We start from the raw sequence: 14,965 nt of genomic DNA on the forward strand, positions 1-14,965 counted from the left end.
GAAAATGACCATAAGAAACCGAAAGAGAAGAAATCTTCCTCAAAATACCTGCTCCAGAAGGAGGAAGTGTTTCTGCTGATAGAGAAAGTGAATCTGGACATCCAGGGTGAGCTCAGGAGTCTTGGGAATGGACTGGCTGAGCATAGGTTGATTTTGATTCTGATCTACATGGCTTCTCCCAAAGGGGAGCTTCTTCTCATGGGCATTTCATCTTTCAGCAAGTATTGGTGAAGAAACTGCATCTGGAATCCCACTTGGTCCTTACAAGCATGCTGGTGGAGGGGAAGTAAAGGGCTGATGACCAGTAAGAGTTGGCAGTGCACCCAGGGACTAGCACGAATGAGCAGTCTTTCCCACTCCTGGGTAGATGACCCCTGTGGGCACTGGGGCCATGGGAGAGGGGCTGCCTTACAGGATGTGACCATAGCTCAGGGGGTTCAGCTACTGCCACAACCCTGGCCAGTAGGGAGGGAGTGGGGGAAATAAATCGCTTGCCTCTCTCTTCTCCTGCTTCCCAATCTCCTCCTAACACCTCCCATTGGCTGAGTGTATCTTGAAGGCGGAGGGCAAAGGAGGCTGGTAATGCAGTCCCTAGAGGTCAGCCTCTTGAGGCCCAGAGCAGGGCCTGGTCTACAAGAGAGAATTTACAGAGCTGGGAAGCAGAGGAGAATCAACACCAAGCAAAAGACTCTTCAAACTCTCACAGCCTCGGGACGAAGAAAGCAGGTCGCTATTGAGCAGTTCTCAAACACCTGTACTCAGTCCTCTCTTTCTCTTCCACGGCAGTGGTGAAGGATCCATGGGCCCAGTGGGTTGGTTGGGCAGAGGAGGGCCCATGCTCTAATAAGGAGTGGAGGAGAAACCTGATTTCTTTGACCTGTCTTTCCCAGAAGATGAAGGACAGGCACAGACCAGCCCTCTCCCCGAAAACAAATATATCTTTCCATTCATGGGAAGGGTGAAATAATTTGTCAAATACCGATTTCATATGGGGGTATGGAGTTAATCCTTTGTATGTTGTCTCTTTGAATCCTTTGGCAAGTAACTCATGTAAATCAACAGCTCCAGAGCCAGCTGCTTTCTGGTGGAGCAAGCGGGCCTAGCTCTAGGTGATGCTAATGAAGTTTGACTGCAAATCCTTCCCTCCTCTCTGATTCCTACAATACCCACCCCGACCCAGCATCCTATGGGCTAATGGGCCCAGCATCCTCATATCTCTCCTATCAGGAGGAAATAAAATGTCTAATGAAGTTATTCACTCCAGGTGTTAGGAACTTAGTGTGTTACCCCCTCCCAGGAGAATTTGTGTTTTCCAGCACAGCCAGAGAGTGGGTGGTGCTCAACCCAAAGGAGTGAATCACTAATAGTGGAATCCCAGGCATCCAGGGAGGTCATATTTCTGGGGTGGGTTCCTTCCTGACATTGTTCATATTATACAAATATGGTAACCACCTATTGTCCCCTGAAAAAAGATTGTTCTTGTGGGTGTGGTGATAGTGGGCATGGAGAGGCACGTCCAGGCTGAAGCCAGGGCTGTCTGACGTTCTTTTTTTTTTTTTTTTATGTTGAATACACTCTCCTTTATTTTATTTTATTTTTTTTTAACATTTTTATTGGAGTATAATTGCTTTACATTGTTGTGTTACTTTCTGATGTATAACAAAATGAATCAGCTATACGTACACTTATACCCCATATCCCCTCCCTCTTGTGTTTCCCTCCCACCCTCTCTATCCCACCCCTCTAGGTGGTCACACAGCACCGAGCTGATCTCCCTGTGCTATGCAGCTGCTTCCCACTAGCTATCTATTTTACATTTGGTAGTGTATATATGTCCATGCTACTCTCTCACTTCGTCCCAGCTTACCCTTCCCCCTCCCTCTGTCCTTAAGTCCATTCTCTACATCTGCGTCTTTATTCCTGTCCTGTCCCTAGGTTCTTCAGAACCATTTTTTTTTTTAATTCCACATATATGTGTTAGCATATGGTATTTGTTTTTCTCTTTCTGACTTACTTCACTCTGTATGACAGACTCTAGGTCCATCCACCTCACTACAAGTAACTCAATTTCGTTTCTTTCTATGGCTGAGTAATATTCCATTGTATATATGTGCCACATCTTCTTTATCCATTCATCTGTAGATGGACACTTAGGTTTTCAAAACCAAATCTGTCCCTTTGAACGAGAGGCACTTAAAGGTCCATGCGGTCTCCCCAAGCGTAAGGGAGAGTGCCTGCCCTCCTCTCTGAAACTGGGTTCCCTTCACCCGGAACACAGTGCTGGCGTTGTGCAATGTCCCTGTTGGCAGAAAGGTTTGGACCCCTTGTTTTCAGGTCTGCGCAGTTTCCAAGAAGGAGCCGTGGCCTTTGAGTAGGACTGGCTAATGAATAGTGGTCCAGGTGCCAAATGAAGGAGCCAAGAAGAGGAGAAGGAGAGGAAAGTCCTGACTTTTACATGAAGATGAGACAGCCGTCCCCGTGACAGCCAGATGGCAGCTCTGTTGTCCTGCAGAGGCTTTGGGGTCAGGCTTGGGTCAGAGCTGGGCTGGAGGTAGGAAGAGGACAGGCCAGGCCAAGCAGGAGAGCAGGGCAGTCTCCAACAACTGTGTGGGAGGATGTGAAAAAAGCACCTTTCATCAAGAGCTGAGGGCCTGGTGGAGAATGGCCCTTAACATTCAAGCCCAGCACCCCGTGAATTTGTAAAAGCCAGGTTCGGGGGATTTTACTCTCTATTATACTCAGCAACACCATCAACTTGACAGTAATCACTACTTCCATTTACTGAGCATCTGCTCCCAAATCAGGCTCTTTACATAAGTTATTTATTGGTGTCCTTACAAAGATCCTATTCATTCACCCAACATACATGTATTGAGTTCCTACTTTGTCAGGCACTATTCTGGGCACTTAAGTTAACATCTTACAGAAAACCCCAAACGAACTTTTTGGCCAACCCAATAGAATGCCAGTGAGGTAGGTGTTATTATCTTCCTATTACCGTGTCAGACACAGAGGGGTTAAGTAACTTGCTGAGTTTTTCAGCCAAAAATGACTGAGCCGTGATTTATACCAGAATCGGCCTGACCTAAAGTCCATGCAATTCTCCCGTGCTGTGTACATGCCGTCCTCTCTCTGGGGGTACAGGGATGAGAGAGTAACCAGGCTGGGAAGGGCAGAGCTGGGTTGGATGGCCCAGTAGAGGCAACATGTCCTGACTGGGTGGATTAAGATCGGCTCAGGGGTAACAGAGTATCCCTGGGTGAGGCCAACTTAGCTCTAAGCCTTGATAAAATCAGCTGCCTCCATGGAAAGGTAGGGGGACTAGCCTTTTACCCTCACTGGCTGAGGAATTACAGAGAAAAGTCTATCCCTGGGTGGACCATGCAGCCTTGAAGGCCTAGAGTCAACTATTGTTTCATCCATTTATTTATCACTTACCAGATGTCTTAGCTTACCTTGGAGGGCAGAGAAGTACGTCCAGGGACCTAGAGGTTTGTAAGGGTAGCCTCCAGACTCCTTTGGTTCAGAATGGGGTGTAAAGGGTCATCCAGGACCCTTGGGTCAATTTCCTGAATAAAGTAAGCATGCGTGGCAAGACCAGAGATGGTGCTCTCCCCTGATGTGTTCACCCAGCTAGTTTGATCTAGTTTTCATAGTAATGGGCTTGAGTTTCACCTTCAGCTGACTTGGTGCTACCTCAGACATGAAAAGGGAGAGCCTTGTCTAAGTTCTTCTGCCTTTTGTCCAAGCTTCTATCCTGATGAAGGAAGAAAGATGGCCTCTAGCTGTCCGGCCCCCTCCTCTTCTGCTGTGTCTCCCTTCTCCCACCCCCAGATGTACCTGCATGTGCAGTAGGCTTCTGAGACCTGAGCAGGGCTGCCAGAGACCTAATGCCAGCTGCTTTGGAATGGCAATCCTTGGGACTTTGAGGAAGAAAAGAGGTTTTGAGGGGTATCTCTCTATGTGGGATGAAGTCAAATGGAACACAAGGGGAAAACCCTTGCAAGGCTGATATCTACATTTTGGCTACACAGAATTCATTCTTCTTCCATTGTTTGGGTCTCCTTCTCTGTCCTCCCATCCTTGTTGGCACCTGGAGCCTAGGTCTGGGGAGAGAGAAAGGACTGTTTAGGTGAATTAGTTGTAGCTTCTAGGAGGAAGGCAGTAAACCCAGAAAAAAAGACCGCGTGACTTCTCTCTAGGCCCGATGTGGTGCTTCTACTTAGGCTTCTATGGGTCCTGAGGCTCTCCACTCGGTTCCTCCAGATTTTGCGAAAGATCTTTGCGTTTACGCTTGTAACAGAGGAAGGAAGTCAGAGTTAGGGCTGGTAGAATCAGGAAGTGGAAACACTAATTCCTCCTTTCTTTAGATTCAGGGATTTCCTTCTGTTGGAGGCAGAGTTCATCACCACTGATAGGAGTAAGCCGAATTCCTTCCCCCAACTCCTCCCTCTGACTAGTGGTCCCAATTCCCTCTCTTCAGCTCCTTAGAAGGACATTTTGATTTCTTTTGAAATGTGAATCCTTTAAATTGTTTGTCATGAGCTCCCTGGAGGAAATGCAGGGTCTGAAATATTAGTGAAAGAACAGACAGTTATATCTGGGTGCTTAGAAACTGGGACAAGGGAAATGTCAGAAGGAAGCTTGGTTTGCTAAATTTCATCTTCCTCTTGATTTTGCCTAAGACTCGTGTTGCCTAGGCAGCTTCTGTTTTTTTGGAAAAGTAATTTCCATGAGAGTTTGGGCCAGGGCTGGCAAATGCCTGGCACAGTGGCTGTCCCCTCCCCACACCTTAGCACAGGTACCCCTTTTCCTGCTCACTGGGACGGGAGCCCCAGATCCTTCTCAATGCAGCATTCTATACAGCCTCCAACAATCAGAGTCGACGTTTGAGATGAAGCCTTCTCCCTATGCCTGTTTAAAACTTTGGCTATGAATTCCTTATCGTTGCTTGTCCTCCAGCATCTCAGCTTATTATTGTGACTTCCACAGGACTTGGAGACTCAGAGCACAATTTGGTGTTGATTTACAGAATGCCCTCTGTATCAATGGCGTTCAGTGTATACTAAACTTGACTGACTCATTGGTATCTACTTATCTCCTCCACCAACCAAGCTGGTTCTCTAGGCTCTGCAGGAGTTCTGGCTGAGACCTCTCATTGCCCCATATTCTCTCTATTACTAATGAGGTGTTGTTCCTTAATTACTGGGTGCTGAAGACCAGAATTGTTTTCCTTTGTTTCAGTGGCTTTAGCATAGGGCTCATGAACATTTCTTGTGCTTGACATGAACTGCCAGATTTTTCATTTCCAGGAGTGCAAAGGCCATGGAGCTGGCCATGAGGGGAAATTAAAGTTAGCTGGGAATCAGAGTGAAGGGAGACTAAGCAGCAAGATGCCTAGAACAACGAGTGAAATTTACCTTCATCACTGAAGCATTCAGACCCTTTGATATAAGTCCCTTGGGTACTCTACTGCCTTATTTAAAGTGAAAAATAACCAGAATGTGGGAGGAATAGGCTCTCAGGTAACTCAATATTCTAATTGATGAAAATGAATGAAATTATAATATTAAATCGCTAATAGCCCTCACTAAAAAAACCGTTCCAACATAGATGAGTTATGCTCAGGGTGTCCCACCTCCTGAGCATAACTGAGTCCTTAATGATTCAGCTTCAAGACCTCAGGGTCCTAATCCTGAAAAACAGAGGGTGGAGGAAGTTTGCTGAAATTTGTTGGCTGGCTATGGGATGCATCAAGAGATTGTCTTTTTTGGATTAAATCCAAGAATTTTTGTTTGTTTGTTTTTTAGAACAAATTGTTTCTTTCTAAATAAAGCTGAAAAGTTAAGGTAGGTGGAGGCTAGCTGGAATTCCAAACAATGGATGGGCTTTTTCTCTACGTCTTGGAGAAGCTTATGTCTGAGGGCAAAATGAATGTCTAGTCCTGGCGATCTGTGTTGGTCACATTTGCTGTAAATGGCTTGAGGTTGCAATGGTCATTATCATCAAAACCATCTCCGCCAGCACAATCAGTGGTCTGAGAAGTTACCAAACTCTACGAGCCTCAGTTTCCTCCTCTGTAAAATGGGCAATCAGTCAAGGCAAAGCATTTAACCTAAATGAGGAAAGTTTATTATTATTGCCCTGAAGAACTTACAGAAAGACATTAGACATATTTTTATGCACTCTCATGTTGAAACTTATTTTGTAAAATAAGGTTTATTGGATTTTTTTAAAAAATTAATTAATTAATTAATTTATGGCTGTGTTGGGTCTTCGTTTCTGTGCGAGGGCTTTCTCTAGTTGTGGCAAGCAGGGGCCACTCTTCATCGCAGTGCACGGGCCTCTCAGTATCGCGGCCTCTCTTGTTGCGGAGCACAGGCTCCAGACGCGCAGGCTCAGTAATTGTGGCTCACGGGCCCAGTTGCTCCGCGGCATGTGGGATCTTCCCAGACCAGGTCTTGAACCCGTGTCCCCTGCATTGGCAGGCAGATTCTCAACCACTGTGCCACCAGGGAAGTCCCCAGGTTTATTGGATTTTTCCATGATCAACTAGATATATTCCTTGTATACATTTAAAGAACACAGAAAATTCAAAATAAGAAAAAACACACACAAAGTTCTCGCACTCAAATACAGCTTCTCTTAATTTTTTGTTTATTTCCTTCTAGTCATACTCTTGTGCCTTTTAAAAACTGTGGTAAAATATACATAACATAAAATTTACCTTTTGAACCATTTTTAAGTGTATAGTTCAGTGGCATAAAGTACATTCACATTATTGTGCAACCATCACCACCATTCATCTTCAGAATTTTTCTTTAACCCAAACTGAAACTTTGTATCCATTAACCAATAACTCCCCCATTATGCTCTTCCCCAGCCCCTGCTAACCACTATTTCTGTATCTATCTATGAATTGGACTATTCTAGATGCCTCATATAAGTGGGATCATTTCTAGCCATTTCTGTGAACAGGTCTTCTTAAAAATTATAAATTGAGCCTAATGAATATGGACTTCAGCATCCTGATTTCTTAACATTTTTACATTATAAGCATCTTTTCATATTGCTCCATTCTCTATATGAACATATTTTTAACGGCTGAACATTATCAAATTGAGTGGATGTAGCATCCATTATTAACCTCCCATAGTTTCCAGTCATTTGCTATTTTAAAGAATGTTGTGGATTGCTTGCGGATCATATTGAGGATCGCTTCCTTTGTGCAGATTCAAGAAATTAATTACTGGCTTAAGAGGAATGAGAACATTTTTATATTCACGATCTCTATTACCAAATGGCTAGGAAAAAAATTTCAGATGGTGCCATTCACAGCTGGTGTGGGCTTCCTCTGGGGGCTGTGAGGTCCTTTTCTCTAAGGATGTTGACCATTTGTAGAGTCAATTCAAACGTTAACTGTCTGGGAGAGTGGGATGGGCAAGGGTGTTTCCCAAATTCCTAGATAGGAGATGTTTTAGGATGTCGATCTCTTCATAAGCAATGACAGGTGTTCCTTGAAGAAGCGTGTGCAGAGCAAGTCCTGATTTTTCTTTAGATTGTGTATTTAATTTGGGGCAACCTGGAGGTTTGTTGATGAAGGTTACGGAGAGTCTAAAACACCCCCTGCTCTAAACCATCCCTTGGCTCCTCCACGAGGGCAGGGGTTGACACGAGTGACATTTTAAATCTCTCTCATCTCTGAGTTTTCATGATTCCAGGGCTCTGCCACTGTACAGTCCACCAGTTGGGCCCAATAACTTCATCTTTCTCATGTCAGCCTGGCTCAGCCATACCCTCTTTTGTTCTGTCTTAAATGTCATGGAGGGCTTCCCTGGTGGCGCAGTGGTTAAGAATCTGTCTGCCAATGCAGGGGACACGGGTTTGATCCCTGGTCCGGGAAGATCCCACATGCCGCGGAGCAACTAAGCCCGTGAACCACAACTACTGAGCCCATGTGCCACAACTACTGAAGCCCACGCACCTAGAGCCTGTGCTCCGCACAAGAAAAACCACCATGATGAGAAGCCAGCTCATGGTAATGAAGAGTAGCCCCCGCTGTCTGCAACTAGAGAAAGCCTGCGTGCAGCAACGAAGCCCCAACACAGCCAAAAATAAATAAATAAGTTTATTTAAAAAAAAAAAAGGTCATGGAGAAGTAGACCCATCCTCTCCCTTCCCAGGAAAACCCAGGTCACAATGAGCATGCCCGTGCTTCTCCCCTAGTGCTTTCTCGGTAGCACAGTCTGATGACACTGCTCCAGCTGCCCTCAGCTGCTCTCCAGGAAGACACAAGGGCGAGAGATCCCAATCAGCCCATTCTCTCCCTGTAGCACTGTGTGCTTTGGCTGCCGGACTAGAAAGCCAAGCCTATTTTTACCTATCATTTTGATACTATCTCGGGGTGTAATTGGAATGAGCCCTCAGTGTAGAAATTATTACTCAGAACACGAAGGATCGAAGAGGGCTTGGAGACTGAACACCGGAAGAACTCTTGCTCGAGGCCTCTTGGCAGGGATGGCTCTGGTTTCTTGGAGCAGTTGTAAGGCTAACAGGTGAGTGTTTCCTTCGGGAGTGATTTCCTGCTCTTTCAGTAGCTATGGGCTATGGTGAACACTGTCATGTCCTGCCTTCTCTGCATTATTTGGTGAACACGCAGGTGAGCTGCTCTGTGGTTTAATACCAATGGCAGAGTGGTCATCATTTGTCAGTTCTTCTTTTCCCTCTGCGAACTCTGGTTTGCACCTCACTGTATTTCCCTTGAGATCTCACTTGGGGTCCTTCAAACTGCTTGCTGCTCCTGAGTGATGACATTCAGATTCCAACCAGATTCTAAGTCAACCATCTGTGTGTGAAATGTCCTATCATTGTTACCCACACCAACAATATCAGCTGAAAAGTGTCTTCAAAGGACATTCATTACAATGATACATGAAGTTTGTTTCTTTTCTGAGCTTTTCCCCCGCACAGCTAATGCAATGATTTTTTTTTAACGTTTTTTCCTTTTAATTGTATCCTCATGTGAGGTTGATTCTAACACAATAGCAAACGATGAACGCACGTTTACTAGACAAAGTCATGACTTCATGAAGACATGAAAGGGTGTATAATAATTTCTGTGAAATCCACATTTGATCATTATTCTCCTTTCTCAACTGAGATGTTGACTCTGACAGTGCTCAATAGAAAAAAATCAAGTTGTTACTCTTTTTAAAAACATTTTGACTATTTATTATGGAACTAAAACATACACAGAAGTTGACAGATCTAACTAATACACCCTAGATATCCATCTCCAAGCCTCAACAGTGATCAACTCTTGTTCAATTCTGTCTCTTCTGATCCCCATCCACTCCCTGACTCCAGATTATTTTGAAGCACATCGTTTGTCATTTCACACCCAAGTATTGTACTATGTATCTCTACAAGATAAACATTCCCTTTAAAAGTATACATCTACTTTTCAAATGAAGAAAAATTTGGGACATTTTCGAAGAAGACTTAGAAAGGGATGAAATGATATTTCTTTAATTAAAACATTTACTAGACCACTAATCCTATATCTCTTTAATTGAAGTATTAGACAACTAATCTATGTTTACTGTTTCTAAAACAGGTGCATTAGTCATAGGAACTCAGTTTGTATGATACACTTAAAGAGGGGCCATTAAAGAGGATATGTCCTAATTTTTAGTCACTTGTTGAAATCAAGACTTTAATTCTGGTTATTATTATCATGGTTCAGAATTGTACACACTGAATGCATTTCCCCAGAGGTACACTCAGGTCCAGTTGATTTAATTTTCTATTTGCCTAACTATGAGGTTAGCCATGTAAGTTTTGTCCAGATGGGTGGTCTCCAAGCTTTTTTGACTGCACACTTCTATCAGTAAAGAATTAAGCATGTATCCATATATGAATTATTTATTTATAAATTATACCTATACTCTATTATGGTGGTAAGTTATGTTACAAAACACATATAAAATAGAAACTAAAGGATGAAATGATAAGTAAAAATGAATAGCAGTTCTAATATTTTCCTGCTACCCTCAGTGGATCTTCTTGTGTGTACCTCAATTTGAAGACCACCGGGGAAGGCTGTGGAAGGCAATATATAGCATAGTGAGTTGTCTGTCATAAAGCTGGAAACCCTGGATTCATATCCAGGGTCATATCCAGTGGCTCCACTACTCCTGAGTTGTGTGATCTTGGACACACCACTTAACCTCTCTAAATCTATCTTCTCCTCTGTAAGAAGAGGGCATTAATACCTTACAGGGTTTTGTAAGATTTAATTCTTACACAGTGCCTGGGACATGGTAAACATTTGATTCATTTTGGCTAATAATAATAATAGTGATAATGCAGTCCTAGAGGGCTGGGCTGGGTCTAGGTTGTTCTTGCTCTTTTTAGAGAGTGCCACAGCATAATGCACACATCGACACTTATCCAAGGGCTGTGGTGCTGATGACGGTGTCGATGGTGAGGTTGTGATGACACTTACCGGTGTGATCAACAGCACAGTGTACAGGTCATCACTCATTTGGTTTGGTTTGTATTGATGATGATAGGGATGACGGGATGGTGGTGATGGTATGATGATGGTTACAGGGATGGTCACATTGGGGGTGATGAATATGACCAGAGAGGAAGCCCTTTTTACCGTCCCTTCTGGAGTTATATCATCAATACTTGCACTTATCTTTCCTAAGAACACTTCCCCTAACCACCCAACAAATAAGCCGATTAACTTGTTTTGCCCTGTCTCCCTTCCTGGCCTCTCTGCCTTGGTGTTTTGCTGCCGTGCCCTCCTCTCATGTTCCTGTCTCTGTCTCTGTCAAGCCTGTTGCTGTGATTGCCTGCACATAGGCCCAGGAGATGGGCTGGAACTCTGCCCACTGCAGGGCCATTCCTCTGCCAGTGGCTATTTGGTACTCACCTCAAGGAACCTGCCTCTCAGCCCCTGAAGATGGTGAGCAGAGAACTAGAAACCTACAGTATGGCTCCTTCTGGACTCGATCAAGATGTGCCCATGACTTTCTTGTCATGAGAGAGGGCAGATGTGGTAGGGAGCAAACTCATGTACTGGTGCAAACCTGGGGCCAGTACCCAAACCTGGTCAGGCAGGGGCTCCTGGAATACACTTGTCCAGGAAATCTGCCACCAGCTCTGCTTCCCAAGTGATCTGAGAGGCCTCCTGGGAAGGGCTGAATCCCCGTTGGCACAGAATCCCAAGAAAGCTTACAGAGGAACAACTTTCTCCTTTGCAAAATCAGAACAAAGGAAGGTTAGTGTTATGCCCAGTGGCGCCAAAATATAAGGCTGAATTGAAACAAAAATTTGCCTTAAGCTCTTTTTCTGGGGGCTTGTGTTTTTTTTCCATTACCCTTGTTGGCTGGGCTTTAGGGAAGTATGCCCCATCTTTTCCAGGAGTGGTTCAGATTTTATATTTTTAAGAAATTCAAGAGTCTGACGTTAACATTTCAATCAATGTAAGCACACTGAACGCTTTTGTTCTAGATATTGACTTGGGAATTAATCTCTTTAGCAAATTACATTACAGTAGCACCTCATAACATTTTAAAAATTTTTTATTTATTTATTTTTGGCTGCGTTGGGTCTTCTTTGCTGCGCGTGGGCTTTCTCTAGTTGCGGAGAGTGGTGGCTACTCTTCGTTGCGGTGCACAGACTTCTCATTGCGGTGGCTTTTCCTGTTGTGGAGCATGGGCTCTAAAGCGCAGGCTCAGTGGTTATGGCACACGGGCTCGGTAGTTGTGGCTCGCGGGCTCTAGAGCGCAGGCTCAGTAGTCGTGGCGCACGGGCTTAGTTGCTCCGCGGCATGTGGGATCTTCCCGGACCAGGGCTCGAACCCGTGTCCCCTGCACTGGCAGGTGGATTCTTAACCACTGTGCCACCAGGGAAGCCCCATAACCTTCTATTTTAATTTTTTTTCTATAGGCTACTTTGTATCCACCTAAGATATTCTGAAAATGAGCAATGACACCTAAGAATGTATACATATCTCTTCATACCAATTCTCCACCTAGGGTGTTGCCCACGTTTTAGAATTACCTGACTCCAATTCTAGGGAATGGAGTATATGATTCTGTAGAATGAGATTATATGTTCTTAATATAATAACTATACACGAATTCTTTTATTTTTTAACCAAAGGAAAAAGATAATTTTATTAAAGAATGAATGGGGAATCCCCTGGAACAGAAAGGTAGGGGGCACTGCTTGACTGAATAAGGGTTTAGAGCCAGGAGTTACAAATCTATCAGGAACTTATATGTACTGTCACATAGGAGTCTCTGGGGCACCATGGGTGCTCTTCTCTAATTTCTCTCTCTCTGTGCAGACCAACTTTTTCTCCACTCCTCATGCCCAGGGTCAAAAGATGCATCCTCTCATCCCCCATCAACTACCAGCGCCAACTTTCTAAGCAAATGACTTTCTAGGCAAATGCTCTGTTACAATGGACTCATTCTCACCATGTCACAATTCTTTTTTTTCTTTTTTTTAACATCTTTACTGGAGTATAATTGCTTTACAATGGTGTGTTAGTTTCTGCTATACAAACGAATTCTTCTTGTATACAAAAATATTATTCTATGGATTTGAAATACTTTATCAGTTCTATACTTAATTCTAAATATTCTTGGAGTCAAAACACACTTATCTAATCATCAAACAGTCATGCTATCCCAAACAATTTGGGATTGCCTTCCCAAACACATTTTTGGGGATTTCCTCAGCTGGCTGAGAGGTCCCAGGCCAGGGAAGAGGAAGACATTTCTATCTGTGATTCTGATGGGATGGATTACAGTCTTTTGATGGTCACTCTAACAAGGACTGGTCACAGAGCTTACTTTTTAAACAGAGGTGAAAATGAAAGCCAGGCTCCTGTCTAGTTGATAGAATGGAACTTGCATCAATGTTTAGCAGAATTGTTTTGGCTAAACATGGCAGAGTTACCACTCACATTTACCATCTTCCCTTCTCAACTCTAACCCCCCCACCCCATGATGGGAAAGAAATTAAAAAATAGAAATATGTCCATCAATGGATGAATGGATAAAAAAGTATGGTATATACATTCAATGGGATATTATTAAAGGAAATATAAAAAGGACAAAAAAATGAAGGAATAAAAAGGGATAAAATATTGTTATAAGCTACAACATGGAACCTTGAAAATGTTATGCTAAGTGAAAGAGGCCAGTCACAAAAGGTCACATATTGTATGATTCTGTTTGTTTGAAAAATCCCAAATAGGTGAATCCATAGAGATGGAAAGCAGGTTGGTGGTTTCCAGGGGCTGAGAGGAAGGAGGAATAGGGAGTGCCTGCTTAATGGGTGCAAGCTTTCCTTTTGGGATGATGAAAATGTTTTGGAACCAGATAGAGCTGATCGTTGCACACCATTGTGAATGTGCTAATTACCACGGGACTGTGCACTTTACAATGGTTAAAATGAATTTTATGTTATGTCAATTTTACCTCAATTTAAAGAAAGGAATAGAATAAAACAAAGACAAAGAGAAAGGGGGAAGAGGAGATATCACTGGACAAGACACTTCAGCAAATTTTAGAATATGGAAAACATTTGGAGAAACAGCAATTGACTTACCAGAGCAGAGGAAGCAAAAAACCTCAGTGGTTTCGAGGGAATGAGGAATGGGTGGGGATGGGGGGGTGGTACCAGTGGAGAAAGAAGCTACTTTACTGGTCAGAACTGTAGAAAGGCTGAGGCTTAGCGATAACAGGTGCTATTGTAAGTAGCAATAAACAGGGGAATTGGTTGAAATTCAGAATATAGAGAATTTGGATGCCAAGGTCTTTTGTTTTTCCCATGCCAAGCAGTCAGGAGACTTTGTAGCCTGTCCCCTTGCTCTGCACTGGGAGACCTAGAGATGGCCAAGTGCAGGGTGAGATCCCATCCTGAAAATGAGGAAGAAAGGTAAGACTATACGTGAGACCCCGGTTTCTTCTGGAACACTCCCAGCCAGGCTTAGATCAGCACCTGCAGCCTGCCCCCAAGCAGAAGACTGGGAGATTCCTTTCCAGAGAAACTGACTTGTCCAAGAGAGAACACCCAGATCCTTATTTTTGAGAGCTCCCCAGTGAAAAGGCAGCTCACTATTGGATCAGTTTCCAGGGGTGCCCACCTGTCAGGTCTGACCTTGAACCCAGAGCTTCTAACCAGTTGTCACAGTACCTCAGTCTTAATTATGGAAAGACAGGATCACTTTTGATGAAACTTCCAACATGAACTAGAGAATGAAATAAGTAAAGAGGAAAAAGAATCTGGTAGTGTAAATAGCAAAGAAACATCAGGGAAAAAAATAAGGTTTTAAAACAAATCCTTCATATAATTATTGTCCTTTGGAGAGAGAAAGAAAGATATACAGCTCTGAAAAAAGTACAGGTTGCCACAGAAATATTAATCAGAGAAGAGGAAAGAATTCCTGGAAATTTAAAACATGTACTACAAAATAAAAATAAAAAAAGAAACGGAAGGTTAGAAGATCATGTTTAAACAACAAAACTTTAGATTTCGAAAACAACAATGGAGCATCAACCCAGGATGCTGTGTGTGACCAAATGAAGTTTCAGAAGGAGAATACAGGAAAGGAAGGGAGAAATATTATAAGAAAAGTGTCCAGAACAAAAGGCCATGGATTTCCAGATTGAAAAGACCCGCCATGTACCCAGAAAAATGGATTTTGGAGAAAACCACTTTGAAACCCATCCTTATGAAATTCTAGGACAAGAAGGTCTTAAAAGCTTCCAGAGAGAGAAATGGTTCACATACAACAAACTTAGACTCAGAATGGCATCAGATTTCTCTCTAGAAATATTGGACACTGAAAGAAAAGGATCAATACCTTAAAAGTTCTAAGAGAAAATGATTTTTACCTCGAATTCTATATCCAGTTCATCCAACTGTCATGCGATGT

This window comes from Balaenoptera ricei, chromosome 8 (assembly GCF_028023285.1).
Source record: "Balaenoptera ricei isolate mBalRic1 chromosome 8, mBalRic1.hap2, whole genome shotgun sequence".
Taxonomy (NCBI): domain Eukaryota; kingdom Metazoa; phylum Chordata; class Mammalia; order Artiodactyla; family Balaenopteridae; genus Balaenoptera; species Balaenoptera ricei.